At 45.1% G+C, this 15,274-nt stretch overlaps 1 pseudogene; it reads left to right on the forward strand.

The window, feature by feature from the left end:
* The first annotated feature begins 1,896 nt into the window (after nt 1-1,896).
* Nucleotides 1,897-3,043, forward strand: LOC138683564 (recQ-mediated genome instability protein 1-like; annotated as a pseudogene).
* Nucleotides 3,044-15,274: the final 12,231 nt, after the last annotated feature.

The following is a 15,274-nucleotide window of genomic DNA, read 5'->3' on the forward strand; positions in this document are numbered from 1 at the left end:
GAAGTAAAACTCATGGGTTGAGATAAGAACAGTTTAATAGAACAGAGGAAACTAATAATGATAATACTAATAAAATGACAATAGTAATAATAAAAGGATTGGAATATACAAGTGATGCACAATGCAATTGCTTACCACCCACTGATCGATGCCCAGTTAGTCCCCCAAGCGGGGGGGAGACTCCCCCAGTTTATATACTAGGCATGATGTCACATGGTATGGAATACCCTGTTGGCCAGTTTGGGTCAGCTGCCCTGGCTGTGTCCTGTGCCAACTTCTTGTGCCCCTCCAGCCTTCTTGTTGGCTGGGCATGAGAAGCTGAAAAATCCTTGACTTTAGACTAAACACTACTTAGCAACAACTGAAAACATCAGTGTTATCAACATTCTTCTCATACTGCACTCAAAACATAGCACTGTACCAGCTACTAGGAAGACTATTAACTCTATCCCAGCTGAAACCAGGACACCCTTGTCCTATCACTACATACCCTTGTAAAAAGTCCCTCTCCAGCTTTCTTGTAGGCCCCCTTTAGCTACTGGAAGGCTGCTATAAGGTCTCCCCAAAGCTTTCTCTTCTCCAGGCTGAACAACCCCAACTCTCAGCCTGTCTTCATAGGAGATGTGCTCAAGCCCTCTGATCATCTTCATGGCCCTCCTCTGGACTTGCTCCAACAGGTCCAGGTCTTTCTTATGTTGGGCACCCCAGAGCTGAACACAGTATTCCAGGTGGGGTCTCACGAGAGCGGAGTAGAGGGGGAGAATTACCTCCCTCGACCTGCTGGTCACGCTTCTTTTGATGCAGCCCAGGATACGGTTGGCTTTCTGGGCTGCAAGTGCACATTGCTGGGTCATGTTGAGCTTCTCATCAGCCAACACCTCCAAGTCCTTCTCCACAGGGCTGCTCTCAGTCCACTCATTGCCCAGCCTGTATTTGTGCTTGGCATTGCCCCGACCCAGGTGCAGGATCTTGCACTTGGCCTTGCTGAACTTCATGAGGTTCGCACAGGCCCACCTCTCAAGCCTGTTAAGGTCCCTCTGGATCGCATCTCTTCCCTCCAGCGTGTCGACCACACCACACAGCTTGGTGTCATTGGCAAACTTGCTGAGGGTGCACTCAATCTCATTATCTATGATAAGCTAGAGCTTATTAACCAGTGATGTTCTTGAGTCAATGACCACCAAAACTTGGTACTATTGCAGCCAAACCCTGGACTGGGTCTCTAGATAACATTGATATTTCAGGCTAGCCTTCTGTTGTCAGTTCCAAAGCTTTCATTGTGTTAAAGTGTAAAAATCACCCCTGTAGTACAAATACTTAGAGATCCCAACTTGTTTGTATTGTAAATGGGGCTTCTTACTTGTGTTCTTAACAGTGCTAATGAGATGGGAGAATAACTTCTTGGGTCAATTTTTAAAGTAGACTGGGTATGAACAGCAGCACTGATAGGAATAAAACAAACAAAAAACAGTTGGAAGAGAACCTTTCTTCTAGTTATATGTTCTCTTTCCATCCACAGCAAAAGGATTTCAGGTGTATACTTCCAATTAAATCAACAGGGAAAGATGAAGCCACCAAAGAAGGGTTGCTTGTAGAAGTCTCAGTACTTTCCTGATACTTTGTGATGAGTAAACTGTATAGGCTGTTTATGCTGGTTGAAGCTTACTTGTTTAATTATTGGAACTGCATGTTTATTTTTAGCATCAGTGGAAGTGTTTTTAATTGTAATTGCTTCTACATTGTCATACTTAGAATAGCTGAACTTTGAATTGAGAGCAAATTTCTATACAATGCAAGTGAGTAACATCATAACTTTAGCTGTTGTCAGAAGAATAAAAACATCTTTCTGGATTTTGTTCTAGAGAATTCATTTTTTTTCTTTTATCTTAAAAGAAAATGTCTGCATCTAACATTGCAGCAAGAGTGGAAACTTGTCTTTCATCTATGTGGCATGTTGAAGTTCCTTTGATATGGCTAGAAGCCTGTATTAATTGTATCTGTGAAAAAAATAGCAGCAGTAATTTAAGTCAAGCTAAGATTAACAGACAGATACTTGAGCAATGGCTTCTTGCCAGATCTAAGAGATTTGGAATATCTAATTTTGCCTGATTGTATTTTAGATGCTCCCAAAAGAGAGTTGTCTGGCTTCTACTCCATACAGATTGATTCACTGGTTGTTAGCCAACCAGCATGTTCACAGTTGCAGAAGCTCAGAGGAGAAAATACTGTAAATGAAGTAACAGCCAACACTTGAGCATCCCAAGAATCCTGGGAAGCAAAGTGTACTCAAATGCTGATGCTGCAACTAACTGATGGTATAGATCAAATTCAGGGCATGGAATATCAACCAGTCCCTGTTCTCCATAGTAATCTTCCTCCTGGAACAAAAAACACTGTACAAGGGAATATTGCATGTTGTCTTGGAGGAGTCCTTCTTCTTAAACCAGAAAATGTGAAATTCTTGGTGAATTGCATGAAGTGGAGGTTCTTATAGTGCAGTATACTCAGGAAAAAGTCCTTGCTAGATTAATTGGGGAAGCTGAGAACCTTAATCCTGTTGGACAAACTGATCATGAACAAATTGTTCTAAGGCCTGTAGATGAATTAGGACAAACTCTAGGCCCTTCAAATGAAGATCTTTTAGCTAGTCTTGATGAAAATAATGAATTTGCTTTAAATAATGTAACACCTTCAGAAAGCAGGTACTGCAGTAGAAGTGACAATTTTAGCACAGCCTCAGGTTTGCTCACTGCACATGATGAAAATGTTTTGTAACAAGAATTTGGAAATCCTTTGCCTCATTCAGATGAACAAATTTCATCTCCTGTGGAGTGTTGATGGCTTTTTAAATTACTTTCCTTTGGAAGATTACTTTCTTCTGGAAGAAGAGATCCAAAGAGAGCTGGAACAAGTGCTGTCAGTGGTCATGAAGAGAAACATAGATTTAATTACTGAGAGGCTTCTACATATGTCTAGAAGTTCATGTGATTCATCTTTAAATGGCACTTATGAAAAAGATTATATAAATGAGAGAAGCCTGTAAAAGCTACCAGCAAGCAAAAGCCTTCTGAAAGAACAGTATCTGCTGGAGATAAAAATAGTACAAGTAACTTTTCACAGCATAATGCTATACATCAGACTTGCAGTTCTGCAGATTTCTCTTTGGAAAATACTACCAAAGAAAGGTGGAATGATATAGACCTAGTTGAGAGTGGACATAAATTCCAGCGCACTTCTGACAGCAAGCTGCTAACAATGAACCAATGTGTTTTTCAAAAACTGATCCAAAAGCAGATCAGCCAGAGAATGATATGCAGTCCTTTCCTTGTAGAGCAGTAGAGGCACGTGATCTTGATTTAGTTTTTCCACCTTTCACCTATATTTCTGTTCTCCTTGCAAAAAAGCCAATTCTGAAAGTTAGATGTTTTATTGTAACTCTTAATGGAAATCTCACAAGCAGCAATGGGTCCAGGGGTATAAAGACAAAAATTTCTGATGGTTCAGCTTATCTTGAAGTAGATTTTGCTGATCATATTCTAACAGGTTTGATTGGATTTTCAGTGCCTGAAATGAATATGTTGAAAAAGATCCCATTTCACATCCATTTAGAGAAATGTCAAAGATGACTGATAGATCTCCGTTTGATGACTATAGAGTTTAATCCTTTTTTCAGTCTAAAGCCACTGTATTAATTCTACAGGATGCGGATGCAAGGCATCTAGAACAATTGAAGAATTGTTTGAATAAATAATCTGCACAAACTTGTAGATTATATATTAGGAAATGTTTAAGTCAAGATTTCCCCTGAAGAACTGTTGAAAATTAAATTTTAAAGTTAAGTGGTATGCCTTTTCTCTCTCAGGAACAATAGTGGAAAAGTGAGAGGAGGAGATGTCTTAGCAGATAGGAATTCACCAGGTTGTTTCTTATGGTGATAATATTGAAATAAACTTTTGAACTTTTTTTGGCTTGATTTAAAATATTCATGTATCACTTTCCTTCTGCAAAATCCTCCATCTTCTTGACTGGTGATCTGGGGTAGCAGACTGTCAGGAAATGGATAATAAAGAACAAATCAGCTCATTCTTACACTTTTTTCAAGGATGATTATTTACCTGATTTTTAAAAGGTAGCTATAGGACACTACCAGCCTTGTCTTGGAGTAAAGCAGTTGAGTATATTTAAACAAAGAATCATTGTTTAGATGCAGTCACTTCCAATAATGCCAACTTGAAAACTCAAATATGTATTCAGTGTGCAAGAACCTAAAGCGTAGAGAAATGAAAGATTATCTTCTAAATATTCAGGTGAGGAAAAAAGTGTATACATAAATGGGATTAAAAGCTATGTACTTAAAAAAAACAGAATTAACCCGTCCAAATGTTTCTAACATCACTTACTAACAGAAAAGAATGATTGTAACATACAGGGAATCTATTTTTTGGCATGTTAATCATTACAAATTGTTTTGAACCCACAGCCAACCTTATTCATTAGCTCTTAATGTTTACTAGTCTAACCTTTTCACAATGTAGTCAAATACTTGTGTTCCAAATGTTGTACATGTATACTTACGTTGGCCTTAATTTTGAATTTTTTTTTAATTTCTGCTTTTAGAATGTATTTTAAAAGAAACAAGCCTAACAAAGTATAAATGAAAACTTCTTGGTGGAAGTTCTTTAGTCACTTTCAAAGGATAATCTACAACTTACTGTGTGTATAGACTATCATAAATGGTTTGCTTGCTTTTTGTTCTTTCTTTCCTTGATTTCTTTTTTTTTCAAAGAATGTAAAATTGGTAGTTAGAAGAGGAGGTTTTCTTTGATTGGACTGTCAGTATCTTCTTTGGTAGCCTTTTCTTCCTCCAAATAATAGCTGTTAGACCATGGGTGTCCTGGGTTTAGCTGGGATAGAGTTAATTTTTACAGGAACCTGGGAGGTGGGGGGCATAGCCGGGGCAGTTGACCTGAACTAGCCAAGGAGCTATTCCATACCATGTGACATCATGCTCAGTATATAAATGGGGAGCGGGCCAGGGGGGTGGTCTCGACTTTCGGTGGGAGAAGTGGCAGAGCGTCGGGTCCCGGGTGGTGAGCAGTTGCACTGTGCATCACTCTTTTTGTCTTTTGTCCCGGGTGGTGAGCAGTTGCACTGTGCATCACTCCTTTTGTATACTCTTTCATTAGTACCGTCGTTGTTGTTGTAATTTCTTTGTGTTGTTCCAGTAAACTGCCTTTATCTCAACCCTCGAGGTTCCAGGTTTTTTTTCTTTTCTCTCCTCCATCTCCCCCCTATCCCACCGGAGGGGGGCAGGAGGAGTGAGCGAGCGGCTGCGTGGTCCTTTGTTACCGGCTGGGCTGAAACCACGACAGTCCTTTTTGGCGCCCAACGTGGGGCACGAAGGGTTGAGATAACGACAGATCGGGCCAGAGCGTGTTGAAACAAATTTGTCATACGCATTTCTTATATTAGATAAATAGATGTTAGTCACAATGTTGGTTCATTTGTTTACATGGTGGCGTTTTGTAAGCTCTTATATGCTCTATGTATTGCCTGTAGTTGCGTATTTCATCTCTGGGAGAGTGATTGGGATTACCATTTTGCTGTACTGGGCAATGTCGACTTGTGAAATGATTACATCACTGGTCATGAGGTTAAGCTGGTATCTCTATGAGGCAGTGATATCATTTCCATACTTTGGGCACCTTCTGTCAGATTTTATTGGTAATTACACCCAATCCATGGGGAAGTCAGGGGGCGATACTTCCCCCCGTCCGTTCCCCTCCCTTTTCTCCTTCCGACTAATTACAACAGCTTTCGAGAATTTTGAAAATCCTTGGGATGCGCAAGCCAGTGTGCTGTTAGTGCTATGCCTCCTGACTATGTTTCAGGTCTTGTTTAGGGCTACAAAAAGGCTCTTTAAGAGTACCACCCAGAGATCTGCCCCAAAGCTGGATATTCATGGGTGGCACGGCATGTGGGAGGATATGGGCAGGTATCTAGAGAACTTCTCACCTCCAGTGACTTGGAAGTTCACTCCCAAACAACTACAGAACCCTCATGAAGTGATAGAATATTTGAAAGAAAAATGCTGTGGCTATCCCAGAGACACACAACTCACTACACTGTGCTGGGCCCTGGCCAGTATCTACCAAACACTGCTCGATATTATGCAGCACCCTCAGGGGGAAAAGATGGAAAACAGGACAACAGGCACCGTGGCTACCCCAACCCCGACAACAGGCACCGTGGCTACCCCAACCCCGACAACAGGCACCGTGGCTGCCCCTACCCCGACAACAGGCACCGTGGCTGCCCCTACCCCGACAACAGGCACCGTGGCTGCCCCTACCCCGACAACAGGCACCGTGGCTGCCCCTACCCCGACAACAGGCACCGTGGCTGCCCCTACCCCGACAACAGGCACCGTGGCTGCCCCTACCCTGACAACAGGTACCGTGGCTAACCCTACCCCGGTGACAGATACTGCCGCTAAACCAGAGAACCAACCTGTGCCAGTATCAGTCGCCCCTGTACAGAAAAAGAAACACACAAAGAAATCAGTTCGCTTAGTGAGAGATGAAGATGAACCAGGGTCATCACAAGAACAGGAGGAAGAGGCAGAACCTGAAATAATTACCCGATCTCTATCCCTGAGTGAGTTGCGCAATATGCGAAAAGATTTTAGCCGCCACCCAGGTGAGCACATTGTTACCTGGCTGCTCCGATGCTGGGATAATGGGGCTAGTAGTGTGGAATTAGAGGGTAAGGAAGCCAAGCAGTTGGGATCTCTGTCTAGGGAAGGGGGCATCGACAAGGCGATTGGGAGAAAAACACAAGTCCTCAGCCTCTGGAGGCGACTTCTGTTAGGTGTAAAGGAAAGATACCCCTTCAAGGATGAAATTACATGTCAGCAAGGCAAGTGGACCACCATGGAGAGAGGTATCCAGTACCTGAGGGAATTAGCCGTGCTGGAGGTGATTTATAATGATCTGGATAACGAGCAGGTACCCACAGATCTAGACAAAGTCTAATGCAAACAACCCATGTGGCAGACGTTTCTACAAAGTGTACCACCGACCTATGCCAACTCATTGGCAGTGATGTCCTGGAAAGAAGGCTATGGACAAACGGTGGATGAATTGGCTGTCCAACTCCGGCAATACGAAGGAAGTCTCTCTTCCTCCCTACGGGCCTGTGTCTCAGCTGTAGAGGAATTGTCCCGAGAGTTCCAGCAATTCAAAGTGGATATGTCCTCCTCCCCACCTGTACAGGCCCACATTGCAGTTATTGGGAGTAAGCGTTCCTCTGCCCAAGAGAGAGGAGATAGAAAGTACACATGATGGGCTAACCTGTGGTTTTACCTGCGTGACCATGGAGAGGACATGAGGAAGTGGGATGGAAAACCTACCTCAGTCCTGGATGCACGGGTACGGGAGTTGCGAGAAAAAGCAATCAGAAAAGAGGATTCTTCTTGGAAAACTGCTGCTCCAGTTTCCCGTGAGCAGTCCCTCGGACGCAGTAGATGGGCTGATCTCATTTCTGATCCTCTTGAAGGGACTTCTGATTCACGTGTGCAAAAAGTGAGTAACGGATACTCTGACCAGGATTAGAGGGGCCCTGCCTCCAGCCAGGTGGAGGAAAGGGATAACCGAGTCTACTGGACAGTGTGGATTCGATGGCCTGGCACATCAGACCCACAGGAATATAAGGCTCTAGTGGACACAGGTGCACAATGCACCCTAATGCCATCAAGTTCTAAAGGGGCAGAACCCATCTGTATCTCTGGTGTGACAGGGGGATCCCAAGAGCTAACCATATTGGAAGCTGAAATGAGTCTAACCGGGAATGAGTGGCATAAACACCCCATTGTGACTGGCCCAGAGGCCCCGTGCATCCTTGGTATAGATTATCTCAGGAGGGGGTATTTTAAGGACCCAAAAGGGTACCGTTGGGCCTTTGGTATAGCTGCATTGGAGACGGAGGAGATTGAGCAGCTGTCTACCCTGCCTGGTCTCTCTCAAGACCCTTCGATTGTGGGGTTGCTGAAGGTTGAAGAACAACAGGTGCCAATTGCTACCACGATGGTGCACCGGCGGCAATATCGCACCAACCGAGACTCCCCGATCCCCATCCATTAGCTGATTTGCCAATTGGAGAGCCAAGGAGTGATCAGCAAGACTCACTCACCCTTTAATAGTCCCATATGGCCCGTGCGGAAATCTAATGGGGAATGGAGACTAACAGTAGATTATCGTGGGCTGAATGAAGTCACGCCACCGCTGAGTGCTGCTGTGCCAGATATGTTAGAGCTTCAATATGAACTGGAATCAAAGGCAGCTAAGTGGTATGCCACAATTGACGTTGCTAATGCATTTTTCTCCATTCCTTTGGCAGCGGAGTGCAGGCCACAGTTTGCTTTCACTTGGAGGGGCGTCCAGTACACCTGGAATCGACTGCCCCAGGGGTGGAAACACAGCCCCACTATTTGCCATGGACTGATCCAGACTGCACTAGAAAAAGGTGAAGCTCCAAAGCACCTGCAATACATTGATGACATTATCGTATGGGGCAACACAGCAGAAGAAGTTTTTGAGAAAGGGAAGAAAATAATCCAAATCCTTTTGAAGGCTGGTTTTGCCGTAAAAGAAAGTAAGGTCAAGGGACCTGCGCAGGAGATCCAGTTCTTAGGAGTAAAATGGCAAGACGGGCGTCGTCAGATCCCTGCGGACGTGATCAACAAAATAGCAGCTATGTCCTCACCGACTAATAAAAAGGAAACACAGGCTTTCTTAGGTGTTGTGGGGTTTTGGAGAATGCATATTCCAAATTACAGTCAAATTGTAAGTCCTCTCTACCAAGTTACCCAGAAGAAGAACGATTTTAAATGGGGGCCTGAGCAACGACAAGCCTTTGAACAAATTAAGCGGGAGATTGTTCATGCAGTAGCTCTTGGGCCAGTCCGGACAGGACAAGATGTTAAAAATGTGCTCTACACTGCAGCTGGGGAGAATGGCCCTACCTGGAGCCTTTGGCAGAAAGCACCTGGAGAGACCCGAGGCCGACCCCTGGGGTTTTGGAGTCGGGGATATCGAGGATCCGAGGCTCGCTATACTCCAACTGAAAAAGAGATATTGGCAGCATATGAAGGAGTTCAAGCTGCCTCAGAAGTGGTTGGGACTGAAACACAGCTCCTCTTAGCACCCCGACTGCCAGTGCTGGGCTGGATGTTCAAAGGGAAAGTTTCCTCTACACATCACGCGACTGATGCCACGTGGAGTAAGTGGATTGCACTGACCACACAACGGGCTCGCATAGGAAACCCCAGTCGCCCAGGAATTTTAGAAGTGATCACGGACTGGCCAGAAGGCAAAGATTTTGGAATGTCGCCAGAGGAGGAGGTGGCACGGGCTGAAGAAGCCCCGCTGTATCATAAACTGCCAGAAAATGAGAGGCAATATGCCCTGTTCACTGATGGGTCCTGTCGCATCATGGGAAAACATCGGAGGTGGAAGGCTGCTGTATGGAGTCCTACATGACTAGTCGCAGAAACTGCTGAAGGAGAAGGTGAATCGAGCCAGTTTGCAGAGGTGAAAGCCATCCAGCTAGCGTTAGATATTGCTGAAAGAGAAAAGTGGCCAGTGCTCTATCTCTATACTGACTCATGGATGGTGGCAAATGCCCTGTGGGGGTGGCCACAGCAATGGAAGAAGGGCAACTGGCAGCGCAGAGGTAAACCCATTTGGGCTGCCGCACTGTGGCAAGATATCGCTGTTTGGATAGAGAAGCTAGTGGTAAAAGTACGTCACGTAGATGCTCATGTACCCAAGAGTCGGGCCACTGAAGGACATCAAAACAACCAGCAGGCAGATCAGGCCGACAAGACTGAAGTGTCTCAGGTGGACCTGGACTGGCAACATAAGGGTGAGCTATTTATGGCTCAGTGGGCCCACGATACCTCAGGCCATCAGGGGAGAGATGCAACATATAGATGGGCTCGAGATCGAGGGGTGGACTTGACCATGGACACTATCGCACAGGTCATCCACGAATGTGAAACATGTGCTGCAATTAAGCAAGCCAAGCGCCAAAAACCCCTGTCGCATGGAGGGCGATGGCTGAAATATGAACAGTGGGAGGCCTGGCAGATTGACTATATCACACTCCCACGAACCCGCCAAGGCAAGTGCCATGTGCTTACAATGGTGGAAGCAACCACTGGATGGCTGGAAACATACCCTGTGTCCCATGCCACTGCCCAGAACACTATCCTGGGCCTTGAAGAGAAAGTTTTGTGGCAACACGGCACCCCAGAAAGAATCGAGTCGGACAACGGGACTCACTTCCAAAACAACCTCATAGACACCTGGGCCAAAGAACATGGCATTGAGTGGGTATATCACATCCCTTATCACGCACCGGACTCTGGAAAAATTGAACGATACAATGGACTGCTGAAAACTACATTGAGAGCGATGGGGGGTGGAACTTTCAAACATTGGGATACACATTTAACAAAAGCCACCTGGTTAGTTAATACTAGAGGATCCGCCAATCGGGCTGGCCCCGCCCAACCAAGACTTCCACATACTGTAGAAGGGGATAAAGTCCCTGTAGTGCACATGAGGAGTATGTTAGGAAAGACAGTCTGGGTTAGTCCTCCCTCAAGCAGAGACAAACCCATTCAAGGGGTTGTTTTTGCTCAAGGACCTGGGTACACCTGGTGGGTGATGCAGAAGGATGGGGAAGTTCGATGTGTACCTCAGGGAGATTTGATTTTGGGAGAGAATAGCCAGTGAATTGGGCTGTATGATATTTAACTGCTAAATAACCTGCCAATGCATGTCATTGTATCTATAGTGTCTATATGCCATATCAAGGGTATTACTGTAAGAATTACCCAAATGACTGAAGGATGGACTTTGAAACTGAGCCAAGTACAACAGCGATAGAACTTGAACTGGCACCCAGCAATTTCCTCAAGATCAACATCTTTGACCTGCAGACCAAGGGCGTGGGTTGCACCAAATGTACTAGCCACAAGTTCCAGAGGCAGCATACAAGAACCCAACATCTCACACCATCTCTCTTATCCTGAAGAACTGTTACAACAGATGGAGCCCCAAAGTCATGGACTAAATAAAATCGATGGACACATTAGAGGGATAGCCCATAGGCTAAAGGAATACCATTTGCGTGTGTGTGTGTGTGTGCGTGCATGCGGGGGGGGGGTGAGTCCATATACTTATATATATAAGACAAGGAAAGTGGTAGTGGTTGATTGGAAAATGTAAGATCTGGGCATGATGTAGATGGTATAGAATAAGGGGTGGATAATGTCCTGGGTTCAGCTGGGATAGAGTTAATTTTTACAGGAACCTGGGGGGCATAGCCGGGGCAGTTGACCTGAACTGGCCAAGGAGCTATTCCATACCATGTGACATCATGCTCAGTATATAAATGGGGAGCGGGCCAGGGGGGTGGTCTCGACTTTCAGTGGGGGAAGTGGCGGAGCGTCGGGTCCCGGGTGGTGAGCAGTTGCACTGTGCATCACTCCTTTTGTATACTCTTTCATTAGTACCGTCGTTGTTGTTGTAATTTCTTTGTGTTGTTCCAGTAAACTGCCTTTATCTCAACCCTCGAGGTTCCAGGGTTTTTTTCTTTTCTCTCCCCCGTCTCCCCCCTATCCCACCGGAGGGGGGCAGGAGGAGTGAGCGAGCGGCTGCGTGGTCCTTCGTTAGCGGCTGGGCTGAAACCACAACAATGGGAAACTGCTCTAAGAGACTTTCATTATTGCCTCCCCCCCAATAATTTGAGACTCCAGGAGACCTATAGAAAACTAGAGATAATTTGTTAAGTAAGGTAAAAATGGAGGGAGGTAGAAGAGGGGAAAGCTTTGTAAAGCATGAGCCTTTTTAGGCTTTATTTCATATGGGTAATAAATGTATGAACTCCTGGGTCCCTTCCCTTCCTCTCCTCCCTTTTCTCTTTCAAAAGAAAACCTGAGAAAACCATGACCCTGCAAGTCATCTTTGGGTTCTTATTTTCTGAGAGGCTGTATTGGGTCTGGCTGGGATGGAGTTAACTTTCCTCATAGTGCTGTGCTTTGTATTTGTAGCTACAACGGTATTGCTAACACACCAATGTTTTGGCTACTGCTCAGCAGTACTCCTGAGATGGGGAACGAAAGAAACCTTAGCAGATATAGTAGATATATGAATGTGGATAAGAATTGTTTAATAATTATCTAGCTTATAATGAAGTTAAAGAAGTTTCAATAGAGGTAGACATGGCCCAAGGGGATGAGAAGTGATGTTTAACGCTTGCATTGTTGAGGCTGGCTGGGACAGGAGCTAGTCCCTGATAAGAAGCAGCAGTGGCTCCAAGAACCAGCCAAGACCGACCTTGTGATTTGGACAAATGCCAAGGGACAACTGAGTCTGCGCAGGGACAGAAGGTTAAGAGTTCACCGTGAAGAAGACATACAGCCTTCATCTTCACGACCACCATAAGGAGGCACTGCGCAAGCGCAGTTGAGAGGAGACTATGGAAATGACTTCCTAGGGCTAATTTTAATATGAAGTGGGGATAGGTAATGCCTATGTATAGGCGTATTGCGAAACTCCATGTATATGTAACACTTGACTGTATAAATTTAAAGCGAACTGCCAAATCAGGCGCGCACGACTTTGGTGGGACTACCCCCCATGCTGCCCAGCGCTGAATGAACATACCTACTTTACAGTCTCACTGATTGTGGAGTCTGTTTTCCGCACGTCAGTTTGGCGAGCCAGCCAGGAGACTCTCTGCTCGGCTGTGGAGCGGACGCCCCTAGGCGCACCCCGAGCACTTTCCTCGGAGGAGCCTCAGCTGCCAGCCGCTCACCGTGGGAGCAGACAACAACCTCCTGAAGCCACAGACCAAACGGTATGTTCTACAAGGGGGGCCTGTAAAAGTACGGGCCAGGGCAGCTGGTAAATCGCGCAGAGACGTCTGGCATGCAGCGTAGTCCCCGTATGGGAGGAGGGTACCCTGTATGGTAACAAGGGGGGATTTGCTGACCGATAGAGCGGCCGCTAGCGATCTTGAGGGTAGATCGAGCAAATCCGGGGTGATCGCTGCATCCCAGTATCAGGAGCCAGGACGGACCTGTCGATGACTGGTATATAAGAGGCAGGAGAAGGGTAAGCGCACCCCCTCGCAATTGCGCTTGGTTTATGGGGTAAGTGGACCCCCTCGCAATTGCGCTTGGTTTATTTTTGCAGCTGCTGAAGGTTGTCAACTGGAGCGATGCTTGTATGATGTGAATGTTTGGAAATTTATGTTAAAGATTTTGTGTGAGAATGTGAAAATGCTATGTTGAGATTTATATGTGTATATATGTTTGTTAATGTGTAAATGTCTAAAACTGTGGATTGAATGTTTGAGTAAAAGAGACACAGTTCAGCTGCGGAGCGTGTGTGGAATTCTGCTCCACAGTTTCATAATTCCACAAGGGGTACGGCCGGAGACGAACGAAGTGTGACTCACTGGTGATTTGGAACTTGAATTTATATGTTAAAGTTGTAATTGTAAGTTTGAGTTTGATTATCTTAATAACTGTGTGGTGTTGGTATAAGAAAGTCCCTGTATGGTGCATCGCATAAATGTGGGTATTAGAATGGTGTCTTTTACATCCAGGAAATGAGTGTACGCCCTCATATGTCCTGGAATGTGTGTGGTGTAAACAGAGGTTGCAAATAGATTGTGGCAGGGATATTGAATGCCCTGAGTGTGGGGTTTGGACTCCTTGGGATAAGAGGGAACGAGCTACGTACACAGTTGGGATTGTTTGTGGTTGGAGAGATAGCCAAAATAGTGAAATTGGTGTGTGGAAAGGAAAATTTAATCCCGGAATTTGGGACATGTGAGAGAAAAACCAGGAGAATTCTATAAAGAGGTGTAAGAAACAATTTGCATGGAATTGTATTAAAAGGAGAAGTAATAAAATGGGAAACAATCAAGGGGGAATATTGAGGAAGAGTCCTCTGGGTTGTGTTATTACCCACTGGAAAGATATTGTTGGGACCGGAGGTACAGAAAATAAAAAGAACCTTATTAAGTATTGCAATCAATGGTGGCCATTATATAAGTTAGAAGGTGATGCTAAGTGGCCGCTTAATGGGTCAACAGATTATAATACTCTAATACAACTAATGCTGTTTTTAAGGAGAGAAGGAAAATGGGATGAGGTTTCGTATGCAGACATGTTTTTCACCCTCCGAAACCATCCGGAGTGGCAAAGGGACTGTGGAATAGTACCCCCACAGGACCCCATGGTGCTCGCAGTTGAGCGAGAAAACAAGGAGCTTAGAGGTAAACTGAGACAGTGTTGTTCGGCATGTAGTATTGGACAAAGATAAATAAAATTCATCAGGTACCAGAACAAGATCTAACTGATTTGTTTAAGCCTCCCCCTCGACCACAGGAACAGGATGCAGACTCAGATAGAACTCCAACCCCCCCGGACAGCCCTGTACCTTCCCGTACTAGGAAGAAAACTACCTCAACAGCTTTACAAGCACCTCTCCGAGAGGCAGTGAGGCCGGATGGTGGGACGATGTTAATCAAAGTACCCTTTTCTACTGCTGACCTAGGGGAATGGAAAAAGGTTGCTAAAGATTATAGGAGAGATCCGGTAAGTGTAACTAAACATTTCCAATTTATTGTAAAACAGCATAACCCTGATTGGAAGGATATACAGCTATTATTAAAATATATGACAGAAACAGAGAAACAGCTGATTTTAAAAACAGCAGGGAACCTAGCTGAAGATCATTATAAGATCACAGGAGGGGACATTAAAGAATATTTCCCTCTCCAAGACCCAAAGTGGGATGTTAATAGATCCGCACATATGGAAAGATTGCAGGGGTATCAGGATTGGATTACAAAAGGAATGGAGAGGGTAATCCCCAAAACTATAAATTGGTCAGCTTTATATGCAGTCAGAGTCCTTCCGAGTCTCCATCTGAATTCCTGGATCGATTGAGGGATGCAATGCGCCGCAACACACCGCTGGATCCTGGGTCAGAGGTAGGAATACAACAATTGGTCTCCCTATTTTTGGGTCAATCTACAGGGAATATTAGCGGAAAAACCTGGGTCCATATCGACGGGCTGTTGCCTACCTCTCTAAGCAGTTAGACATGACTGCGAAAGGTTGGCCTGGATGCCTGCAGGCGGTTGCAGCTGTGATACTAAACATACAGGAAGCCCGAAAGTTTACTCTGGG

This window comes from Haliaeetus albicilla, chromosome W, assembly GCF_947461875.1.
Source record: "Haliaeetus albicilla chromosome W, bHalAlb1.1, whole genome shotgun sequence".
In the NCBI taxonomy this organism is placed as follows: Eukaryota; Metazoa; Chordata; class Aves; order Accipitriformes; family Accipitridae; genus Haliaeetus; species Haliaeetus albicilla.